Source organism: Phacochoerus africanus, chromosome 15 (assembly GCF_016906955.1).
Source record: "Phacochoerus africanus isolate WHEZ1 chromosome 15, ROS_Pafr_v1, whole genome shotgun sequence".
NCBI lineage: Eukaryota > Metazoa > Chordata > Mammalia > Artiodactyla > Suidae > Phacochoerus > Phacochoerus africanus.
In genome coordinates this window covers 15,163,074-15,189,034 of record NC_062558.1, presented here as the reverse complement: position 1 = coordinate 15,189,034, position 25,961 = coordinate 15,163,074, and the positions used below count along the sequence as shown (strand labels likewise).

The 25,961-nt window shown below is 41.1% G+C and overlaps 1 pseudogene; it reads left to right on the top strand.

Moving 5' to 3' along the window:
• The first annotated feature begins 277 nt into the window (after positions 1 to 277).
• LOC125116336 (polyadenylate-binding protein 4-like) lies at positions 278 to 19,216 on the top strand (annotated as a pseudogene).
• The last annotated feature ends 6,745 nt before the right edge of the window (positions 19,217 to 25,961 follow it).

The following is a 25,961-nucleotide window of genomic DNA, read 5'->3' as shown; positions in this document are numbered from 1 at the left end:
CCTAAGGAAAGATCAGCAGAGTCAGAGGGATCTCCAAGACACCAAGGAAAGTGCAGCAGCAGGTCTGAGAACGGAAAAACAGAGTGAGAGAAGCACAGATCATCTGAACCACTGGTGCAGACACCACAGCCTGAGAACCTCGGATGAGACCTAGACTCCTGAGGTCAGTCCCTGGGAGCGGCCTTGGGTTGGCGGGGTGGAGACAGCCTAAGAGTCTAGGAAGCTGTGCTCCGCGGGCAGGGGAAGCAGTACACTAAGGGCTGGGGAGTGGAAAGCCATGGCAGAGGGAACCCCGGAGAAGGTGGGGACCCACTGGAGAGAGAAGGCGCCATTGCTGGGGAGGGGAGAGGAGAAGGGGCAGGCCACCACCATGGAAAACTCCCTGGCTCCAGTTTGCTCTGCGCTAGCCCCGCCCCATCACAGAGGGCGGAGCCTCCGGCGCAGCACCCCGCCCAGTGGGAAGTCGAGAAGCCTCGCTCTGGGCCCGGCGCCCACCTGCCAGAAGCCTGCGTGGACCCAACTCAGGAGAATCTGTGTGCTTTAGCAGCGCTCGGGCCCTGTCAGACCAGGGGAAAGCACTGCGACGCACCACATAGCTCCAGGCTGCCTCGCCCCTGGGAGAAGCCGCTATGGGTTGCAGGGATCCAGCCCATCCCAACAGGGAAAAGCCCTGTGCCACTCCGCAGAGCTCCGGGCCACCTCGCCCGCCCCGCAGAGAGCCATGCCCCGCTTTGCAGTGTTCCGGGCCACCCAGACCAGCCCTGTCAGAATTTGCAGGGTGCTTTGCACCACTCCAGGCCGCCTTAGCCCACAGGAAGCCACACTACCCAACCTAGATTGTGCCTCTCAGGCACAACCCCTCGCAACCAGAAGTCGCTTGCTAGCCCACGGTAGACCTGGTGTCTCCAGAAGTGGGAAGCCCCTTGCTAGCCCAAGGTGGACCCGACCTACAGGTGGTGGGAGCAAACCGCTGAAATTGTCCCTGACTCCAGAAGTGGGCGTGGCCTACCACAGATAGGGATATCTGAACAAAACTCACTTGCAGCCCCAACCACTTTAGAAGGCATCACAGAGAAGGACACTACAACAGAACACCACCTGATGTTGCTCTCGCTTCCCCAGGAGCACGCGCTGCAGCTGCCACTGCCAAACATTCTGGGAGGGGGCCAGATGCTTGATCCCTGTCCCTTCCTGGGAATCTGCAACTAAGAGCGCCTTGTTCAGCACATCCTGTGGGGGCTAAGCAGGACCAGGTGCTTCTTGCATGATTTACAGGTGTCAGGGACAAACCACCACAGTTATCTCTGCCTCCAGAGGTGGCAGAGGCCCCACTAGGAATTGGTGAACAGGCACCACTTGCAGCCCCATTCACCTTAAGGGCATCACAGAGGAAGGCATTGTGACCAAATCAACTATTGGTGCTCGTGCACCCTTGCAGACACACTGGTCCTGCTGCTGCCACTGCTGAATGTTCAGGGCAGTACCCATATCTCAGATCTCTGTCACTTACAGGATCCTACAACTAGGAATCTCCTATGTAGGCTAGGTAAGATGAATCACCTCATACATGGTCTACAGGTGGCAGAGCAAACCACCCCAGTTACCGCAGAAGCTAGAGATGATCATGGCCCACTCCCACTAGGGGTCCCTGAACAGGCACCACCTGTGGTTCCAATCACCTCAAAGGAGTTGCACTGCAATCAAACACAAGCCGTTATTGCTCTCGCCCCCCTGGGAACTCACACACCTTGCTGCAGCTACAGCCAAATTATCTGGTCACCTTGTAGTTCCTTCTAGAGCTCATTATCACTGCCCAGGGCCCTGCAAATAGGAGTAACCTGTGCCACCTTCCTGCAGGTCCCTGCTTCTGTTGAGAGCCCATCGAACAGGCATTGAATGCTGGCCCTACCCATTGTCTCATTCTCCCTGAAAACACACTGGGCATCCTGGGGATAACAGACTGCTCACGCCAAAGAAAGAGACAGCAAAGATTCAAACTCCCACACCAAAAAAAAAAAAATTAACCCCCCCCAAAAAATACAAAGGGGTGTTCTTGCATAGAAATAGACTTATAAGACTACAGTTTGGATTACCCAAATTCACAGGAAAAAAAACACACAAGCAAGATAAAGAAGCTCAGAAACCATTCCCAGTTAAAACAACAGGAGAACTCACCTAAAGCAGTCAACAGTGAAACAGACCTCTGCAATCTGACAGACTTTGAGTTCAAAAGGGAAATAGTGAAAACACTGAAGGAATTAAGAGAGGTTATGAACAGTAATGCAGATTCCCTCAGAAAGGAACTAGAAAATATAAGGAGGAGCCAAGAAAAACTAGAAAATTCATTTGTAGAGATACGAACTGAACTAAGGGCAATAAAGACCAGAATGAATAATGCAGAGGAAAGAATCAGTGACGTGGAAGATAGAATAATGGAAATCACCCAATCAGGACAGCAGACAGAAAACCAAATGAAGAAACATGAAAGCAGTATAAAAGACCTATGGGATAATATAAAGTGGGCCAATCTATGCCTAATAGGAATTCCAGAAGGAAAAGAGAAAGAAAAGGGGATTGAAAATATATTTGAAGAAATTATGGCTGAAAACTTTCCAAATCTAAAGGATACTGATATCAAGATACAGGAAGCACAGAGGGCCCCAAATTGAACCCAAATAGGTCCACACCAAGACATATTATAATAAAAATGGCAAAATTTAAAGATAAAGAGAGGATTCTAAAGGCAGCAAGAGAAAAGCAAAGCATTAATTACACGGGAAACCCAAAAAGGCTATCAGCTAATTTCTCTACAGACACACTACAGGCCAGGAGGGAGTAACAAGATATATTTAAAACACTGAAAGGAAAAAATTTGCAACTTAGAATACTCTATCCAGCAAGAATATCATTTAAAATAGAAGGGGAAATAAAGAATTTCTCCAACAAACAAAAGCTAAAAGAGTACAGCAATACAAAACCCATCCTAAAAGAAATACTGAAAGGGCTTCTCTAAATTAAAAAAAAAAAAAACAGAGGAAAATCAAGGATGGAGGAAACCACAATTGGAACGCAGTCACTTAAATAAGCCAGCATACTGATCTAAACATGAAGCTGTTAAAAGAAAAAGAAAAAAAAAACATCAAATTTGTACAATGTGGGAAAGGGAAGTAAGAAAAATTAGATTCTTCTTCATTTTTTTTAAGGATGTGCTTGAGCTAAAGCAAGCAGATATAGGAAGGGGTTAACATACTTTAAAAAAACAGGACAACCACAAATCAAAACTGGACATTACATTCACAAAAAGTGAAAAGAAGAGTATTCAAACATAAAATAAATGGAAATCATCCAATCAAAAAAAGAAAGAAAGAAAAGAGAAACACAGAATCAACTGGAACACAAGGTTTAAAATGGCAATAAATACATATCTATCAATAATCACCTTAAATGTCAATGGACTGAATGCTCCAATCAAAAGACACAGAGTGGCTGAGTGGATAAAAAAGCAAAAACCTTCAATCTGCTTCCTACAAGAGACTCACCTTAGGGCAAATGACACTTATATATTGAAAGTGAAGGGATGGGAAAAGATGTTTCATGCCAATGGACCAGACAGGAAAGCGGGAGTTGCAATACTCATATCACACAAAATAGACTTTAAAAGGAAGGCCATAAAGAAAGACAAAGAAGGACAGTATATAATAGTTAAAGGATCCATACAAGAAGAGGATATTACAATCGTCAATATATATGCCCCTAATATAGGAGCACCCAGATACCTACAACAAATACTAACTGACATAAAAGGAGAAATTGATGGGAATACAATCATAGTAGGAGACTTTAATACCCCACTCACATCAATGGACAGATCTTCTAGACAGAAAATAAATAAAGCCACAGAGATTCTAAAAGAAATAATAGAAAAGTTAGACTTAATTGACATTTTCAGGACATTACACCCAAAAAAATCAAAATATACCTTCTTCTCAAGTGCACATGGAACATTCCCAAGAATTGATCACATATTGGGGCACAAAGCTAGCCTCAACAAGTTTAAGAGTATAGAAATTATTTCAAGTATCTTCTCTGACCACAATGGCATGAAACTAGAAATCAACCACAGAAAAAGAAGTGAGAAAAAACCTACTACATGGAGACTAAACAACATGCTACTAAAAAAACCAGTGGGTCAATGAGGAAATCAAGAAGGAAATTAAAAATACCTTGAGACAAATGATAATGAAAACACAACCACTCAAAATCTATGGGATGCTGCAAAAGCAGTGCTCAGAGGGAAGTTCATAGCAATACAGGCCCTTCTCAAAAAAGAAGAAAAATCTCAAATCAACAACTTAACCCACCACATGAATGAATTAGAAAAAGAAGAACAAGAAAAACCTAAAGTCAGCAGAAGGAAGGAAATCATAAAGATCAAAGAAGAAATCAATAAAATAGAGATTCAAAAAACAATAGACAAAATCAATCAAACCAAGAGCTGGTTCTTTGAAAAGGTAAACAAAATAGACAAACCTCTACCTAGACTCACCAAGAAGAGGAGAGAAAAAACCCAAATAAACAAAATAAGAAATGAAAAAGGAGAAGTCACAACAGATACTACAGAAATACAAAAAACCATACCAGAATACTATCAACAATTACATGCCAATAAATTCAACAACCTAGAAGAAATGGACATCTTTCTATAGACTTGGAGCCTGCCAAAACTGAATCGAGAAGAAATAGACCAACTGAACAGACAGATCACTAGAAATGAAATTGAATATGTCATAAAAACACTCCCTACAAATAAAAGTCCAGGACCAGATGGATTCACAGGAGAATTCTACCAAACATACAAAGAGGAACTTATACCCATCCTCCTTAAACTTTTTCAAAAGGTTGAAGAAGAAGGAACACGCCCAAAGACATTCTACGCCACCATCACCCTAATTCCAAAAGCAGAAAGATACCACCAAAAAAGAAAACTATCGGCCAATATCTTTGATGAATTTAGACGCAAAAATTCTCAACAAAATTTTAGCCAACCAAATTCAACAACACATCAAAAAGATCATATACCACGACCAGGTAGGGTTCATCCCAGGTTCACAAGGATGGTTCAACATATGTAAATCAATCAACGTCATACACCACATTAACAAAAGAAAAGTCAAAAACCACATGATTATCTCAATAGATGGACAAAAAGCATTGGACAAAGTCCAACATCCATTCATGATCAAAACTCTTACCAAAGTGGTTATTAGAGGGAACATTCCTTAACATAATCAAAGCCATTTATGACAAACCCACAGCAAATACAATACTCAATAGAGAAAAGCTGAAAGCCTTTCCACTGAAATCTGGAAGAAGACAAGGATGCCCACTCTCACCGCTGTTATTCAACATAGTGTTGGAAGACCTAGCCACAGCAATCAGACAAACAAAAGAAATAAAAGGCATCCAGATAGGAAAAGAAGGGGCAAAACTGTCACTGTATGCAGATAACATGATACTATATATAGAAAACCCAAGGACTCAACCCAAAAACTTACTTGAACTGATCAACAAATTCAGCAAGGTAGCAGGATATAAGATTAACATTCAGAAATTAGTTGCATTTCTGTATACTAACAATGAAATATTAGAAAAGGAATACAAAAATACAATACCTTCTAAAATTGCACCTCAAAAAAATCAAATACCTGTGAATACACCTGACCAAGGAGGTAAAAGACTTATATGCCAAGAACTATAAAACATTAATCAAGGAAATCAAAGAAGATACAAAGAAATGGAAAGATATTCCATGCTCCTGGGTTGGAAAAATTAATATTGTAAAAATGGCCATACTACCCAAAGCAATCTACAGATTCAATGCAATCCCTATCAAATTACCTGTGATATTTTTCACAGAAGTAGAACAAACAATCCAAAAATGTATATGGAACCCCCCAAAAAAAACAGAATTGCCAAAGCAATACTGAAGAACAAAAACCAAGCAGGAGGCATCTCTCTCCCAGACTTCAGGCAATATTACAAAGCCATAGTAATCAAGACAGTATGGTACTGATATCAAAACAGATAGACAGACCAATGGAACAGAATAGAGAACCCAGAAGTAAACCCAGACACCTTTGGTCAATTAATCTTTGGCAAAGGAGGCAAGAATATAAAATGGGGAAAAGACAGTCTTTTCAGCAAGCATTGCTAGGAAACCTGGACAGCTGCATGCAGATTGATGAAACTAGAACACATCCTCACACCATGCACCAAAATAAACTCAAAATAGCTGAAAGACTTAAATATAAGACCTGACACCATTCAACTCCTGAAAGAGAACATAGGCAAAACATTCTCTGACATCAACCTTACAAATGTTTTGTCAGGTCAGTCTCCCAAAGCAGCAGAACTAAGAGCAAAAATAAACCAATGAGACCTAATCAAACTGACAGGCTTTTGCACAGCAAAGGAAACCAAAAAGACAACTTACAGAATGGGAGAAAAGAGTTTCAAATGATGCAATGGACAAGGGCCTAATCTCTAGAATATACAGGCAACTTATACAGCTCAACAGCAAAAAAGCCAACAACCCAATGGAAAGATGGGCAAAGGACCTGAATAGATATTTCTCTAAGGAAGAGATACAGATGGCCAACAAGCACTTGAAAAAATGCTCAACATCCCTGATTATTAGAGAAATGCAAATCAAAACTACCATGAGATACCACCTCACACCAGTCAAAATGGCCATCATTAATAAGTCCAAAAAAAACAAACACTGGAGGGGGTGTTGAGAAAAGGGAACCCTCCTGCACTGTTGACGAGAATGTAAGCTGGTACAACCACCATGGAGAACAATATGGAGGTACCTTAGAAATCTATACAATATGACCCAGCAACCCCACTCTTGGACATACATCTGGACAAAACTCTACTTAAAAAAGACACATACACCCTCATGTTCTTTGCAGAACTATTCACAATAGCCAAGATATGGAATCAACCCAAATGTCCACTGATAGGTGATTGGATCAGGAAAATGTGGTGTATATATACACAATGGAATACTACTCAGCCATAAAAAAGAACAAAATAATGCCATTTGCAGCAACATGGATGGAACTAGAGACTCTCATTCTGAATGAAGTAAGTCAGAAAGAGAAAGACAAATACCATATGATATCACTTATATCTGGAATCTAATATACGGCACAAATGAACATTTCCACAGAAAAGAAAATCATGGACTTGGAGAATAGACTTGTGGTTGCCAAGGGGGAAGGGGAGGGAGTGGGAGTGACTGGGAGCTTGGGGTAAATAGATGCAGAACATTGCCTTCAGGATGGATTAGCAATGGTATCCAGCTGTGTAGCACTGGGAACTCAGTCTAGTCAATAATGATGGAACACTTAATGTGAGAAAAAAGAATGTATACATGTATGTGTAACTGGGTCACCATGCTGTGCAGTAGAAAAAGTATATATATAAAGAAATAAAAAACAAAACAAAAAAAATAAAAGACAAAACAACAACAAAAATAATAAATAATAAAATAAAATAAAAGCAAACCTGACTGGAAGAAAATACTTGAAAAATATATAAATGATAAAATACTTATATCCAGAACATACATAACTACTATAACTCATTAAAAAGAAGACAACTCAATTTTTTTTTTGTCTTTTTAGGGCCATACCCACAGCATATGGAAGTTCCCAGGCTGGGGGTCCAACCAGAGATGCAGCTGCAGGCCTACACCACAGCCAAAGCAACTCAGGATCTAAGCCATGTCTGTGACCTACACTGCAGCTCACAGCAACGCTGGATCCTTTAACCCACTAAGTGAGGCAGGGATCGAACCAGCATCCTCATGGATTCTTAACCACAACAGGAAATCCCATGACTCAATTTTTTTAAATATGACAAAAGATTTGGACCAACACTCTACCTATCGAATATACAAAGTTAACAAAGAAACGTAAAAATTCCCAAAACCACTGGTGTTTAGGGAAATGCAAATTAAAAATATAGAAAGATACCATTACACACACACTTTAAGAGCTGATATTTAAAAAGACTGATGATACTGAATGTCTGCAAGGATGTAGGACTATTAGAAATCTCACACATTGCTGATGGGAATGCAAACTGGTACGGTCTCTTTGGAAAACAGTTTGGTAGTATCTTATAAAGTTAAACATACTTTTACCATATGACCTAGCAATTCACCTCTAAGGTTTACCCAATAGAAATGAAAATATTTAGATGCAAAGACATATTCCTAAATATTCCTAGCAGCTTTAAAAAAAATTACTATTTCTAAACTGGAAACCACTCAATGTTTATCATCTGACAAATGGATAAATAGATTGTGATGTATCAGAAATAAAAAGGGACAAACAATTGCTATATGCAAGAACAGAGATGAATCTCCAAAATATTGTCTTCAGTGAAGAAAAAAAAAAAAGAGAGTTGGAGTTGCTGTTGTGGCTCAGCAGAAACAAACCCAACTAGTATCCATGAGGACGAGGGTTCTCTCCACCCCTGGCCGCGCTCAATGGGTTAAGGATCTGGCGTTGTCAGGAGCTGTGGTGTAGGTCACAGACATGGCTCAGATCCCATGTTGCTGTGGCTCTGGTGCAGGCCAGCAGCTACAGCTCCAATTCAAGCCCTGGTCTGGGAACCTCCATATGCCGTGGGTGCAGCCCTAAAAAAAGCAAAAAAAAAAAAAAATAGAGTCATAAAAGTTCATTTATTTGAAATTCTAGAAAAGGAAAAAATATAGTGGTGGTAAGCAGATCAGTCTTTGGCAAAAGAGGAGGGGATTGATTGCAAGGGGGCAGGAAGGAACTTTATACCTTGTAAAATATGTATACCTCATAAAATCTGATATAAAAATAGCTTAAAAAACAAAAATAAACCTATGTGGTAAAATATATAACATATATACGAAACTCCACAAAACAAATACGGAGCTTTGCAAATTATTCTAAGGTTATCCCTATAGTAAACACCACCAAGATCATAAAACACAACTTTGCAGCCGCCCTAGAAACCCCTCCGTGTATCCCCATCCCAATCATAACCCTCCAAGTCACCACAACCCTGAGTTTTACTGAAATTCCATCCCTGAGTTTCTTTCTATTAGCCAACTGATCATTGTTACAAACTGAAATTTCATCTTGTTCATTTTTTATTTGATCTATCTTTTGGTCTCTTTTTACCTGTGCAGTCTCCCTCCTGCTCTCTTAAAATTTATCTGCTGAAGAGCCTAAGACACTTGACCTGCAGATCTACCCACAACCTAGATTTTGCTGATTGCATACTCACTCGTGATGAAGTTTAACTTCTACCTCTGTCCTCATATTCCCTGAAAATTGGCTTCTGGATCCAGAGGCTTGATCATACTCAGGTTCAATTCTTTTAGCAGAACTATAAGTCTTCTCATGTCTTTTCATCACAATCTCAGAATTCTGGTTTTGTCTCTTTTTGTACTTTTGGTAATCATTGATACCAAATGCCCAGATCCATTGTTAATTCATCGAGAGTTGAAAAGGGATGATATTCTAATTGCCAATGACATTTTTTACAGAATAATAAATAACAATTCCAAAATTCATATGGAACCACAAAAGATCCCAAAAAGTCAAAGCAATTCTGAGAAAGAACAAAGCCGGAGGCATCACACTCCTTGATCACAAACTATATTATAAAAGCTACAGCAATCAAAACAGTATGGTGTTGGCATAAAAATAGGCACACAAGCCAACAGAACAGAAATAAGAGATAAGAAATAAACCCATGCATATATGATTAACTAATATTTTACAAGAGAGCCAAGAATACTCAATGGAGAAAAGATAAGGAAATGCAAATTAAAAAAACACAATAAAATATCACTTCACACCTGTTAGAATAGCCATCATCAAAAAGATAATAGAAGGAGTTCCCATTGTGGCTCAGCGGTAACAAACCAAACTAGTATCCATGAAGACATGGGTTCAATTCCTGGCCTCACCATACAGGTTAAGGACCTGGCATTGCCCTGAGCCATGGTGTAGGCTGCAGACAAGGCTCAGATCCCACATTACTGTGGCTACGGTGCAGGTCAGCAGCTATAGCTCTGATTCTACCCCTAGCCTAGGAACTTCCATATGCCACATGAGTAGCCCTAAAAAGACAAAAAAGAAAAAAGACAATAGATAACAAATGCAGGAAAGGATGTGGAGAAAAGAGAATCTTTATACAATGGATGTAATATAAACTGCTACAGCCACTATGAAAAACAGTATGAAGGTTCCTCAAAAAATTAAAAATACAACTACCAACCCAATGTACATAGCAACATTATTTACAATGCCCAACATATGGAAGCAACCTAAGTGTCCATCGACAGATGAATGTATAAAGAAGATGTGATATATAGAGAGAGAGATCCATATACATAATGAAATATTAGTCAACCATAAAAAAAGAATGAAATTTTGCCATTTACAACAAGGATGGACCTGGAGGGTATTATGCTTAGTGAAATAAGGCAGACAGATAAAGACATATACTGTGTGATGTCACTTATGTGTGGAATCGTAAAAATACAACAAATTAGTGAATATAGCAAAAAAAGAAACATACTCTAGATATGGAGAACAAACTAGTAATTACCATTGGGGAGAAGGAAGAGGGGAAGGGCACATTAGGAGTAGCAGATTAAGAGGTTCAAACTACTGTGTATTAAAATAAATAAGCCACAACACAGGGAATACAGCCAATATTTTATAATAATATAAATGGAATATAACCTTTAAAAAATTGTAAATCACTATTTGTACATCTGAAATGTATATAATATTGTACATCAACTACGTATGAACAAAAAAAATCGCTAAAACTATTACTAAAAGATGTACTTCATAAAACAGTATATTAAGCCCAGAGAGAAGAATTAAGATGAAAAAGCCTTAACAAGGAAATTCATTATTTACATCAGAGAATATAAATAAGCAATGACTATTAAATAATAAAATGTATAAATTAGTAATTAAGAGGTATAAAAATAAGGTTAAATTAAAATACTCAACACAACATGTAAGGTGAGAAGAAAACAACTGCAGTAAAATATTCCAAGGTCTTTGTATTATTGGGAGATGATGAAGGCAATGATTAACATTAGACATTTTTTAGTCTACTTGTTCAAAATATATAATCTCTATAAGAATAAAAATAGAATGTGTAACCTCAAAAGCAAAGGAAGGATAAAACTCAATCCAAATAACAATCAATCAAATGGCAAATAAAAAGCACGAAAAATATAGAAATAAAGTATCAGTCATTGCAGCAAATATAAATGGACTATAATTATCAGTTAAAAGATAGAGGTTTGCAAATTATTTTTAAAAATCTGGCTATAACCTATTTATAAGGGTGACAATAAAACCTAAAGACAAAGAAAGAAGGAACATAATAAAAGATGAAAAAAATATGTTAAGTCTAGCAAAGACTGCTGATTGTACACCCAGTATACCTTCTCCTATTTTTCTTCAATTATCATATTGTGCCAGAGCACAAAACCAATGGGGACTTTCATTCTTTAGATGCAGCTCAGCAATCCATTCACTAATGAGCTTTATAATTTCCTGTCTCTTAGAAGCTATGAATACTGAGGCCCACAAATTATACTTGCATTGCCAGGCATAAATGCCTATGACCTTCCTGGTTTACAAAGACCAGGGCTCTGATGTGGTTATGTCTTCAACTCTGTATTTTAATGCCATAAAAGTGGGCACCTACACTAAGTTTAGAATTATTAATATTCCTGTTTCTTAGCCCTATGTAATGGTCTTTGCCTTTTTGCCCATAAACATTGGTATATTCTTTGTTCAAATTCTCTTTTTGCTAATGTTTGTATAATTTTACCAGCTTTCTATTAAATATAGTCTTCCTGTGGTGACCATTAGGATCTGGTATGATGTAAATAATGGGAAACCCCTAAATGAAAGTGACTTAAATATGATAGAATTTTATTTCTTTCTCATATAAAGCAGACCTAGGAAGAGACCGAAATGGCTGCCATATGGAGTAGCTGAAAAACATGATGTGCCCTCATAGTTCTAATGCCATCACCAAATCATGTTCAGTTTAGCCTAAGAGAAGACCATCAGCATTCCGCAGTACCCTATGATCAACAAACTGTTGAGCACAGACAGAGCCTTTCTGTCTTTAAAAGATGATAAGATACAAGGTATGGAAATGTACTCTGTCTCCAGATAAGCCTCAACATTAATATTATTTCAACTTTGAGAAGCATGTATTAAGACACAAAGCAAAGAAAATCAACATAAGACATGGGAACGTCAAACCCATTTCCATAAAAAACTATTCTCTGGCCAAGCCTTCACCAGTGTAACTGAGACCATAAAATATCCCAACTATGTCCATCCTTCAGCAGCGCATGAGGGGCTCAAGGTACCCTTGCTGTAATCCAGCTGATATAAGAAACTTTCAACCCCATGATGACTGCTTCTCACCATAAATCAATGTATCACAAGAGTTGTTTTATAAATAAATCTTCAGGGCCCAGTGTATGTGACGCTTAACCCTGAGGAATGGATATATTTTGGGAGAGTGGGAAACCAAGAGACAGACCCTGGATTATGGTAAATGCACAAGTGCAATGAGCACCCAGAGTCAGACCACTCATTCTCAGATACTGTCAATACCTCTTTCCTCAACATCTGCACAGGCTTCGCTTAGACAATATCACTTTCTTATTAATAGTTCTATAGTGGACCCTACCGGCTTGAGCAATGTTTCGGTGTAAGGCATGAGCCAACAGAGGTGTTGCCTAAAGAGCTGACTGAACGGTTGAAAAATCTTCTAACTTCCTTAACTCTATTCTTGTCCCTAAATCCATCCTGCACACAACTGCTCAATGTATTTCCAAAAGTCATGTCAGACTTTACCACTTCCTTACACTCCCTTCGGTAGTACGTCTATAACACACTCAGTCTACAGTTGTTAAAATTTCACTCGTGGCCCTAGGGAAGGGGTAAACTGGGAATTTGAGATTAACAGACATATACACTACTATAAATAAAATAGATAAACAACAAGGACCTACTGTATAGGGCAGGGAACTATATTCAGTATCCTGTAATAACCTATAGTGGAAAATAATCTGAAAAAGAATATATATATATAACTGAATCATTTTCCTGTACACCTGAAACATTGTTAAATCAACTATATTCCAATAAAAAATAAAATAAATAAAGTTTCATTCATGGCCCTTTGTAACTTGGCTCTACCTCCCTCTCCAGGCTCATCTCTAACCATACCCATGTACCAGCCATACATAAATATGTGTTCATACCTGCACACACACCATACTTTTCTATACCCCTGTACCCTGATGCTATGGATCTACTGATTTTTCTTAGGGCTCTCTTTCTTGTTCTTTTTTTTTTTTTTTTTTTTTTTTTTTGCTTTTCAGGGCCACACTTGTGGCACATGGAGATTCCCAGGCTAGGGGTCAAATCACAGCTACAGCTGCTGGCCTATGCCACAGCCACAGCAATGCAGGATCTGAGCCACACCTGCAACCTACACCACAGCTCAATGGCAATGCCAGATCCTTAACCCACTGAGCAAGGCCAGGGATAGAACCCGCAACCTCATGGTTACTAGTCAGATTCGTTTCCACTGCGCCACAACAGGAACTCCCTTTTGTACTTTCTGAAGAATTCCTACTTACCCTTAAAAAAATCGTACTCCGGAGTTATCATCTCCTTGAGGAATCTTTCCCTGCTTCAAAGCTCAATTTGGTACCCCAAGTTTCTACAGCACCCTATCCATAAAACTACTGTAGCCTTTATCCCATTATATTAAGATAATAACCTATGGCCATGTGACTGTGAGAACAAGAAATTCCTCTACTTTCTGCATTCCTGGAACCCACCACAGGGCCTGGCATGGGGTGCCACTAACGTTGGCCACTCTGAACTGAACTGAATCTCCCCCTTTTCTGGCTCTCTTGAGCTCTCTACTTCCAGGTGCCCCCATCTCCCCTCCACACCCGTAGTGATCCTGACCCTTCCACATTTGGGATCTGTGACTCACTTCTGACAGATATGTGTCTGGGTAAGGCAAGAGTGAGCTGATGATCTGCTCAGTTATAAGTAAGGCTAAATATTTGACACAAGCCAGATTCATGACCAGTTTGTAGAACTGCCTTTCTTTACAATCCCTCACACAAAGGCATGGCGATACAGATAGCCCAGTTTGGTACACCTGTGCCAAGAAACCTGAGGACAGGGAAGAGACTTAAATGCCCAAAGGAAAAAATCATGTTTGGTAGACAACCTGGCAAAAGCTAAGGAAAAAGGTAAACTAGCCCTGGAGACTTCTGGGCACTAGTCCCAGAGGCATAAGGGCATCTGATCTTGAACGAAGGCACTGAGAACATTCTTCCCTGTGTGTGGCCTGGGACCAGTTCCAAGCAAATGTCTCCTCACAGAATGTCCTAAGACTGCAAATATAATCAAATCTTGTTAAAGGCCATGAACTGATTCACCCGATTACACAGCCCCTTCCAGGCAGATGTGTCTCTTGATCACTTGGGGCAAGCAGATCCCACTTTCCCCTCTGAGATTCTCCAAATCGAGAAAGTGATTTCTTTATTATCCTCATGTCGAGGTAGCGGTTGTATGTAACCAGTTGGATTTTCCTACTTGGGTTTGGACTTGAGTTTTGCTCTGAAGTTCTCTCTTAGAGCCTATAGAGTCTAAGAGAGACTGAAATTATAATCTTAATCCTCACTCTGAGGGGACGGTTAAGAGGAACACGGGGAAAGGGTGGAGGGTTCTGGACCATGCCCTGGGACAGCCAAGATTTAGATCAGTTTTCACTGTTGTGTTCAGACCCTCCATTCCTCTAGTCTGAAGTCCCCCAGCTATCAAGAAGAGGGCAGCAATATACTGTTACCCTCTAACGTCCATGAATTCTCCTATCAGCTCCACACAGCAGAATGGGCCACGCTGCAGCCCCAACCATCCACTCCAGCTTGAAGCAAGGGTCTCCCCATCTTCTGCAGGGAAGTTCTAGGGTCTGGGATCCCTTCATCATCAATGAGAGGCCCCCACCTTGCATTGACTCTGATCTTCCTTTTGACATGCAGGCTTCCAGCTGAGGGAATGAATATAAATCACCTGGGCCACGGGAATATGTCTCAGGCCTTCCTCAAGTCTGGCATCTCCAAGGACTCTCTAGAGATGAGCTGGATTTGGGGACAGAGATCCTATAGAAGGAGGCTGGTCTAGGCAATGGTATCTTTAAACCTTGTGATCCTGTGTTCTGCTGTGAAACCCTGGGCTCCTGGTCAGAAGCTCAGGCACTATACTGCTTCTCTCCCAGGATACCAAGGACCAGAGACGTTAAGGGGTAGGAGCTCTGTGCGCCCACTGGTAACTTCTGGGATTAGTGAATAGGGGACTTTTTTTAGTTCCAAGGATTTTCACTGTCCTCTAGGAAACAGAATCTCTTCCCATCTAATTTTGGATTAAGTAGTCATCACAACATGAATATACTGCGTTCAGGCAGTCCATGAAGGCAGGTATGCACATGACACAAGGGAACAATCAAACAGCCAAGGGTGTAGCAACACAATGAGTCTGTTGTTGAAAGAGGGACAGCCTCCCTTGCGAAGCCCTGGCAAAGCAGTACCCTCAGAATACACACCTGGGAAAGATATTTCTGAGCATCCATACCTGACCCTTATCTAAAGCTTTTTCCAACAAAAAAATGTGTGTGCCTGCTAACAAGCAGATTTTCAGTTATTCCATCAGGGTCAGGGACGTGGAGGCCAAGGAGGTACTGGAGAAGGGAGGAAACTGGCAGAAACCCAAGCTCCGCAAGGCGAAAAAAGAACACAGTACACGAAGGAAGTGCCAGCTTGCCCAAATCTCTCCTAAACTTCTCCCTCTCCTCTCACAATTCTTTGACATAATATTATAGCGATAAGACCAAGTCACTTTCTACTCATTTTTTCTCTCTTCCTGATAAAAAAAGAGGAAGAAGAGGGAAAGAACGAAGAATTACCAAGAACCCACTGTCCCTGTATTTTCTGTTTGTCATCTCCCTTTATCCCCACAATAACCTTACAAAGAAGGTATATTTATTTTCATTTTATAGACTAAGAACTCCAAATTCAGAGTAATTAGGTAACTATTCCAACATCACATAACTCATAAATAGCAGAGCCCAGAGGCCAACCCAAATCCATCAGAAGCCAAAGTCTGTTCTTTCCACCATACCACATGGCCTTCCTTCACAGAGCTAGAGAAATAATTTTGGGGATTCAAAAAAAGAAACCATTCTCTCTCATTTTTTTTTCCCATTTGGAGACCGGAGTTTAAGTATGTGAGCCTGGACCCCATATACAGAATGAATCTTAAGCTTTTCCATCAAATGAGACTCAGCTTCCACATCTTTCGTGGAAGTCAAGCCCTTGCATGGCACAAACCTCATGCAAGGGTTATGGCTTTTTTACTTTTTTTGCCTTATTTATTTATTTTAACTGCTTACCTGTCTTGAAAATCTTCTCTTGTTCCTGGGTAGATCGAATACCCTATGATACATATTTCTAACATAAGGTCAACCTCTGTAGCAGACAACAAGAGCAAATAATTGCTAAGAATGTTATACTTTGCTCTCTCTGCTCCGGGTCGCCGCAGCCTTCGCCGCTTTAGGGCCTAGCAGAAGAAAAAAAGAGAAAAAAAGATATGTCTTCGCCAGAGAACCCGCGGGAAAGTCACATTTGCACACTCCCGGCCTGCCAGCCCCCACCTGGGCATCCACGGTTTCCGTCTGTCTGGTGGTGAACAGCCCGCACCAGCATTCGCGCGCCTCCGCGTACCACGTGCCTGCGCACCCGCGTGCAGCCCAGAGAAACAAGTATCCCGGAGGTCGTGGGGGCACCACTGGGTTGTCTCTTGAGGAATTTTTTGTAATTTGGAGTGGAGTCCCCGTTTTAATTTTTTCTTTTTTCCTTTTTTTTTTTTTTTTTTTTTTTTAATTGAATGCTTCTGACCAGCGTGGCTTGGAAATCACAAACTCCCGGAGGAGGGCCATATTGTCCTTGAAAGCATTTTGTTGGAAATCTAGCAGTCTTGTCTGAGCCGTCCCCAGTTCCCCCTCTCGGGTCCTCGCAACACACTTCAGCTCCTCTGAGCTGCGCGGTCGCGGGCAGAGCCACCTTTGTTCTGTATGGTCCCTCTAGAAAGTCCTCCTGGCGGGGCTCGGAGTAATGGGGGCTGGAGAGAGGGACGCTACGGCCAGCAACTGCCCCTGGCCTCCCTGTACATGGTCACTGTACTTGGACGTCACCTGTATAAGTTCAGTCCTGTAGGGCCAGTGCATCCGCACCCGGCGCGATCCGACAACTGCCGCTTCCTGGGTTCTGCCTCGGTCAACTTCCGGCTGACGCCGAGCTGGCCCCGGATACTGTGAACTTGGATGTGGTTAAGGGAAAGCCAGTCCGTATTCTGTGCTCTCAGAGGAATCCCTCTTCGGGAGAATCTGGCGTGGGAAAAGTCTTCATGACGCTGAACAAATCTATAGATAACAAGGCACTTTAGGATACTTTTCTGCTTTTGGAAACATTCTGTCCTGCAAGGTGGTATGTGATGAGAACAGCTCTAAGGGTTTATGCCCTGGTCCACTTCAGACCCAAGAGGCTGCCATCAGGGCCACTGAGAAGGTGAAGGGCGTGCTTCTTAATGACCGCAGAGTGTTTGTGCGTGGATTCAAGTCTCAAAAAGAGCAGGAAGCCAGAGCTGAGCCAAAGCCCAGGAATTCACTAAAGTTTATATCAAAAACTTTGAGGAAGAGGTGGATGATGAGAGTTTAAAAGAGCTATTCGGGCTATTCAGCCAGCTTGGTAAGACTGTGTCAAGGCGATGAGAGATCCCAGTGGGAAAGCCAAAGGCTTTTGCCTTTGTGGGTTACAAAAAAACACAAGGATGCCCATAAGGCCAAGGAAGAGATGACAGGAAAAGAAATCAGTGGGGAAGTTATTTTTGCCTGTTGGTCACAGAAGAAATCAGAAATTTGAACAGCTAAAGTGGGAGAGAATAAATTGCTGTCAAGCGGTCATTCTCTAAACTTGGATGACATCATTGATGATGAGAAGTTAAGGAAAGAGTTTTCTCCTTTTGGATCAATCACCAGTGTTAAGGTGATGCTGCAGGATGAGAGGAGCAAAGGGTTTAGCTCTGTCTGCTTCTCATCCTCTGAAGAGATAACAAAAGCAGCAACTGTGTGCCTCCGAGCCACTCATTTTAAGTCACCTGGCCTGGAGATAGGAAGAGAGACAGGCCCACCTGACCAACCAGGATATGCAGTGGGTGGCCAGGATGAGCACACTCCCTGCAAATGCCGTCTTAAATCAGTTCCAGCCTGCAGGTGGCAGCTACTCTGTGCCAGCAGTTCCACAGGCTCAGGGAAGATCTCCATGCTACACACCTAACCAGTTAGCACAGATGAGTCCTCAGCCATACTGGCAGCAAGGCTTCTAAGGAATGCCAAGTGCTATACACCAGTCTGGGCCTCAACCAGCTCTTCACCATCTGGCTCCAGCTGGGTCTGAATGCCCAGACCACTTGGTTATGAACTTTGGTGGGGCTGGTGCCACCCTGAAAGTGCTGACTGACTGCTGCCAGTCTGGAGGTGCTCCCATAGCTGTGCAGAAATTAGCCCTTGCATTGCTATTGCTGCTACTGCTCAGGCTGTTACACATTACACATACACCTCCAGTATCCACAGCCCTCACCTGACAGTCTCTGCAGGTATCTCAGCCTGAAGTTCTGCAGGGGCTAGAGCCAGTGACCGCCTCCATGCTGGTGGCAGCAACCCCCCCCCCCCCCAGAAAGAGAAACAGATGCTGGGTGAATGTTTGTTCCTGCTCATACGGAGCATGCACCCAAACCTGGCTGGGAAGGTTACGGCGATGCCGTACGTGCTGGAGTCCCCTGAGGCTCTCTGCTCCAAGGTGGATGAAGCTTGGGCAGTCCTACAGGCCCATCATGCCAAGATAGAAGCTACCCAGATAGTGGGCACTATTGCTACTGCTACCTCTCAGACAAGGACAAACCAATTCACAAGCGAAATAAACTCTCACAGAAATTGGCTTGGTTTGAAGACTTCCCATCTGGTCCTATAGATCTCAACACCAAGAACCACAAATTGCAAATTTAATAGGTCATTTTGTATCAGAAGGTCAATTATGAAACACCTAGAGTTTTTCAATGAAAAGAATATATTCTCTGGGTTCTGATATGGCCCAGGCAATGTTAACTTTTTTTCTATTGTGGATTTTGTTTTTCCCCCCAGAAATTGGTTTTATGTCATAAGTTTCTCAGTAAAAGAAAAAAAAATTCCATAAAAAAAAAAGAATGTATACTTTGGAGTCGGGTCATGTTGTCTCTCACCACAGATGTTCCAATTGCATCTTATTTCCCCAAGGCATCAGTCTCCTCAACTATAAACTATGAAGCAAAATATATCCACTACATAACAATGTATCAAGGGGAAAACTATGATTTTAGATTGAAATTGGAGGTCTCAGTCCAATGCATTATAGATTAAAAGGTGGTGTGCATGTGTATGTATGTTTGTGTGTGCACTTATATACATATGAACGTACAGATAGGCTTCCTAGCTCAGACCACTAAGAGAATCTGGAAGAAGAAAGTAATCGTACCCTAATTATAATGAGCAAATCTAGGACCCAGGTATTGGCTTCTAAATACCAACCTCCATTAAACAGAGATCCTTGGATAGACTGCTGACTTCAAGTTTTGGTGAGAGAAAGAACAAGATAAGATAAGGCCTGAAAAAATGTATCACGAAAGCAAGAAAGTACTCAAAGAATGATAAAAACATGTCAAAAGGAAATGAAGACTAGTTTGAAAGGGCTTCCACTGGCCAAATCTGGGACAATGTAAGTATCAAAATAAATAATGATATTAATGTATTAAGCCCCAATTAAACAAATTAGCAATCCGTGAGTACCCACTCATAGATATACATACATACAAAGAAAGTCTTTCTTACAAGAGAATGTCAATTAGTGAATGTAAAAAGAATAATGGAATTTTTAAAAATCAGCACTTAGTAAGCATTATACAATAATTCAGGCAAAAAAGAAGAGCAACGGATGCTTAAGCTAGTGAGTAAACATGGATGAAACCAGCATTTTACCTTGCCAGAGAGTGACTTTTACATTTCTACATGGCAAAATATCTATTAGTTACAAAAGGAAGAAACGTAACTTTATAGTGGAAAACTTGTAAAACAAAATCTTAGTAAGTTGATACAAATTTATACCACTATTGATGGGACAAATCACCTGATGGTGAGAACACAACACCTGACTGTGAGAACACAACTTAACTGTTTTTTAGATGGTGGCTAAAAAAACAATCATCATTTCGTCTAGTCCTGAAAAAAAATTCAGAAAAACCCAAACTGAGAGACATGCTACAAAATAGTTGACCAATACTCTTCAAAAATGTCAGGGCCAGAGTTCGCTGGTGGCCTAGCAGTTAAAGGATCCAACAGTGCCACTGCTGTGGCATGGGTTTGATCCCTGGCCCAGGGAACTTCTGCATGCCAAGGGTGCAGCCAAAAAAAAATAATAAATAGGTCAATCAGTACTTTTTGAACACTGTTCATGGCATTAAACTGAAATGAGAGAGTATCTACTTAGGTGAAAGACTGGATCTCACCCCATCTGAGCTTACAAACTGCTTACCAAAATAAGACCTGAATGAGGCTGCAGAAGGAGCCAAAATGAAAGGCAATATTTAATTAAGTTGCAGATTAATTGTAGCAATATAATCTCTACAGGCCCTGAAGAAGAGAAACATGAATTTATGAACTGCCTACTATGTGCTGGAAAATTGCTGGTCATTTTACATGCTTTCTTTCCTTGTATCTCCTTAAGGATAGCACTCCCAGGCCAGCAGGGTAATGTGATTCCCCCAAAGGAACACAATCGACTTCCAGCACTAAACCCCCAAATGAAAAAATTGTCTGACAAAGAATTCAAAATAATTGTTAGCTACCAGAAAACGCAGATAAACAATATCATGAAACTAGGAAAGCCATACAAGAAAAAAATGAGAATTTCAGCCAAGAGATAGAAAGTACCAAATATGAGCCAGTTTTGGAGATGAAGAATAAATGACCAAATTGAAGGACTCAGTAGACAACTTCAAGAGACTGAACCAAAGGAAGAATAGGTGAGCTCAAAGATACATCATTTGAAGTTATCCAGTCATGGGGGCCAAAGAAAAAAGAATGAAAAGAAATGAAGAAAGCCTAGGAGACTTAATGGACACCATTAAAAGAAACAATCCATGCATCATTGGAGTCCAGAAGATCAAAATAATACCAAGTATCATTTCCAATCACAATGGCAAAAATAGAAACCAATAACAGGAGGAAAGCTGGAAACTTCACAAATAAATGCCCCCGATTATAGATGCATATTAATGGAAAATTCACAAGAAAGTGATGATGGCCCAGGTCAGAGCAGTGGGTCCCTAACAGGGGAAGGAGTGGGCTGTGCTCACTTAATGGTACACTGGGCCTGTTTGTGGTGCTGGAGAACATCTGTCATCTTCGTCTGAGGGGTGACAGTGTTTGCCATATGCTCAGTCGCAAGGCTATGTTTATGGTTTCTTTATTTTCCTTTATGTGTATCAGATTTCACTTTTATTCAATAATTTCTTATAAAGGCTTACAAAATAAGAGCCGTGGCAGAGCACAGAGCAATTTTAGGATCTTATAACAATTTTGTATGATACTACAATGATGGATAGATGCTATTTTACATTTGTCAAAATCCATAGACTATAAAATATTTCAAGTGAAGCTTAAAGTATAGATTTTGTGCAATAATATATATCAATGTAAGTTCATCGTTTGTAACAAATGTACCACTCTTGTGGGGTGTTTTTCATTTTATTATTAAAATAAAAGGGGTCATTGTAAAAGGGGTTGATAAAGGGGGTGGTTGTACATGTGTGGAAATGGGAGGAACATGGGAGCTCTCTGTACTTTCCATTCAGTTTTGCTGTGAACCTAAAACTGCTCTTGAAAATGGAGTTTATAGACTCACAAACATAAAGAACAGACTTGTTGCTGTGGGGGAGGGTGGGGAGGGATGGATTGGGAGTTTGACATTAGCAGATGCAAATTATCATATATAGGATGGATAAACAACAAGGTCCTACTGTGTACCACAGGGAACTATATTTAATATCCTGTGATAAACCATAATAGAAAAGGAAAACATAATTTAATTTTTTCTTTTTTCTTTTCTTATTCAAGAACCATTGATTTACAATGTTGTGCCAATTTCTGCTGTACATCAAAGTGACTCAGTCATACAAGTATATACATTCTTTTTTTAAATATTTTTTTCCATCACGGTCTAACCCAGCAGATTGGATAGAGTTCCCTGTGCTATAATACAGTAGGACCTTATTGTCTATCCATTCTAAGTGAAATAGTTTGAGAAGGAAATAATTTTAAAACTTGAGTTTATTAATTTTTAAAAATTTTAGTTGTAAAAAAAATAATAAAAAGTAAAAACAAGAGCCATGGGAGAAAATACACTTGCCCATGGAGAAAAAGAAACAGTGAAGTTGCTGCACCTGGGAACTATCTGACCAGAGAAGAGACAGCTGAAAAAGGAGGCACGCTCTTCCAACAGGGTAAGTTATGAGGGTAGCATGGGATGTGTAGTGGAGGGGTTTTTAATGGAACATAGAGATGATAATAAGGATGACATGTGAATTCAAGGAAACTAAGATGAATAAGGCACCAACAGAGCAACACTAAGGGGAACAGAATGAAGTCCTCGGTGTTCCCCTGGCAGCTTTGCCCAACAAGACCTCGGGCAGAGGCAGGAACAAACAGCTTGCTTAGGAGAAACTCCTGCCCAAAGCATGGGATGGTGATTTGATCAGAACATCTGTGGGTGGAAAGGAAAAGGTCTGTCCTGAACATGCACTGATCTCCACACACATTTAGACCTGCTTTTCCGGAACAGTGTATACTGTGTATACTGTGTAGTGTGTATAGCGTGTAGTGTGTAGAAAATGGGAGGATCATGTCTCAAATTCCCTAATGCACAACTGAACAATTTAAAATATATGAAGGACAGGGCCAGGTATTAAGAGAACTGAATATTTGATGCCAGTATAGCCCACAGCTTGCTTCTTTCCTCTGGTCAAGCCCATTCACCAGTCTGAGCCTTGTTTTCACCATCTACAAAAGAATGTGGTCTCACCACTGGCCTGTGCTGTGTCTACAGCAGCAGATGGTCAGGCTGTGGCCTGGGCTCTGTGGGTGGGAAACATAGGTCCAGGGCTTTACTGAGGTCCCACAGGGAATCCTTGGCTCTGATCTAGCACTGACCTACATACTTCTAGTCCACTAGCCCCCGTCCCTCTCCCACTCCTGTTCCAACCTATAGCAATGCTTTCAACCACCTGCATTGCTGGGACCCAGCATAAAACTTTCCCAGTGCTTTTTTGCATTCACTAAGAAGGATTTGGGGCAGTAGAGGATCTGTAGAAGAGAAAGAAACAGAGCCATAGTGGTGGAATTTAATAAAAAATAAGGAGGAAGAGGGGGAGGAAAGAAGAAGGAAATCTATATCATTTTGGAAGCTTTATCCCATTTCAGCCTCAAAAAAACCTCTTACAATGCACTTTTTTCAAAAAAAAAAAAAAAGGAAGCTTATCAGGGGAAAAAACCCACTTATTTGAAAAGAAACATGCACCTCAATGTTCATAGCAGCCTATCTACAATAGCTAAGCTATGGAAGCAACCTAAGTGTCCATCAGAAGATGAATGGATAAAGAAGATGTGGTACATATATACACAATAGAATATTACTCAGCCATAAAAAAAAAATGGAATGTTGTGGTTTGCAGCAACATGGATGAACTTGGAAGGTTTTATGCTAAGTGAAATAAGTCAGACGGAGAAAGACAAATACTGTATTATATAATTTATATATAGAATATAAAAGAAAATACAACAAACTAGTGAATAAAACAAAAAAGAAATTTAAAAAACCCTAGGAATTCCTGCTGTGGCTCCGCAGTTTAAAGACCCAACATAGTGTCCGTGAGGATTTGGGTTCAATCCCTTGCTCAGTGCGTTAAGGATCCAGCATTGCCACTAGCTGTGGCATGCTGTGGCATAGGTCACAGATTGGCTCAGATCCCGTGATGCTGTGGCTGTGGCATAGACGTGCAGCTGCAGTTCCTATTAGACCCTTAGCCCAGGGAACGTCCATATGCTGCAGGTGGGGCTGTAAAAAAGAAAAAGAAAAACTAGTGGTTATCAGTGGAGAGAGGGAAGGGGGGGGAGATTAAGCAGTACATGTTATTAGATACAAAATAAGCTACAAAGATGCATTGTACAATATGGGGAATATAGTCAATATTTTATAATAACTATAAGTAGAGCATAACCTTTCAAAATTATGGATCATTGGGAGCTCCCCTTGTAGTTCAGTGGGTCATGAAACCAACTAGTATCCATGAGGATGCAGGTTTAATCTCTGGCCTGCCTGTGGGTCGGGAATCTGGCGTTGCCTTGAGCTGTGGTGTAGGTCACAGAAGCAGCTTGGATCCTTCATTGATATGGCTGTGGTGTAGGCTGGCAACTGCAGTTTCAATTTGACCCCTAGCCTGGGAACTTCCATATGCTACAGGTGTGGCCCTAAAAAGCAAAAAATAAAACTTTTTTAATTTAAAAAAATTGTTAATCGCTGTATTGTACACCTATAACATATATCAATTACACTTCAACTTTAAAAAATACTTTCAAAAAAGAAAGAATAGAATAGAATAGAATGGAATGGAATAGAACAGGAAGTGAAAGAAAAGAGGAAGCTAAAGCTCAGAGATGCTAAATAATTTATCCAAGGGCCTGTGACTGCAAACAGAGTGTAACCAATAAAACTATGCTCTGTTGCCAATTTACAGACTCAGGATCCTACAGTGGTAGGTCTCTCGGGTACAAGCCTGCCTCAGAGGCAAAAATAAAACCTAAGATCATGTCTCCTCAACTCCGGGTCCCCCACCATCCCTCCAAGGAGGCAGAGACCTAATGACCCTTCCCCAGAGCCTCGTTCTAGTAGTTCCACGGAAGCCTTGTTCCTCTCCAGACAACATCCACCGCTGAACACAGCACTGCTGTGGCTCTTTCTCTGAGAGGCCAGGGAAGCGTCCTAACCCTGGAACGTTTTCAGCGTCTCTGAAGACAGGACCTTTCCCCAAAGCCTCAAGTTTCCCAAATTCCAGCCAACATCTTATATTAGCCATTTGGAAAATGAAGTGCCTTGGTGAACTTTTCAGGAGAAATGTTCCCTGCAGCCTGTGAATGATGCCACACTCGAGAAGGCTGGCCCTTCTCCACTAGGTCAGAATACCTGTCTAACTCCTGGTCAGGTCAGCAGTTGGCCCCTTGACACCCTGTGTTTCTTGGAATATTGTGAGTTCTTCTTGACATCATCTCTGACCTCAATTTAAGCCTGTTTCATTTATTTATTTACTTTTTATTTTATTTTTTTTTTTTTTTAGGGCCGCATCCACGGCATAAGGAGGTTCCCAGGCTAGGGGTCCAGTCAGAGCTGTAGCTGCCGGCCCACACCACCGCCACAGCAACACCACATCCGAGCTGCGTCTGCAACCTATACCACAGCTCACAGCAACGCCAGGTACTTAACCCACATCCTCGTGGATACTCGTCAGGTTCGTTACTACTGAGCCACAACGGGAACTCCTGAGCCTGTTTTCTCATGCATCCTCTCTGGGCTCCTGAAGGTGCATAGCAGGACTCGGAAGGACAGAAGAAACTAGGGGACACTTTCCTGCCGT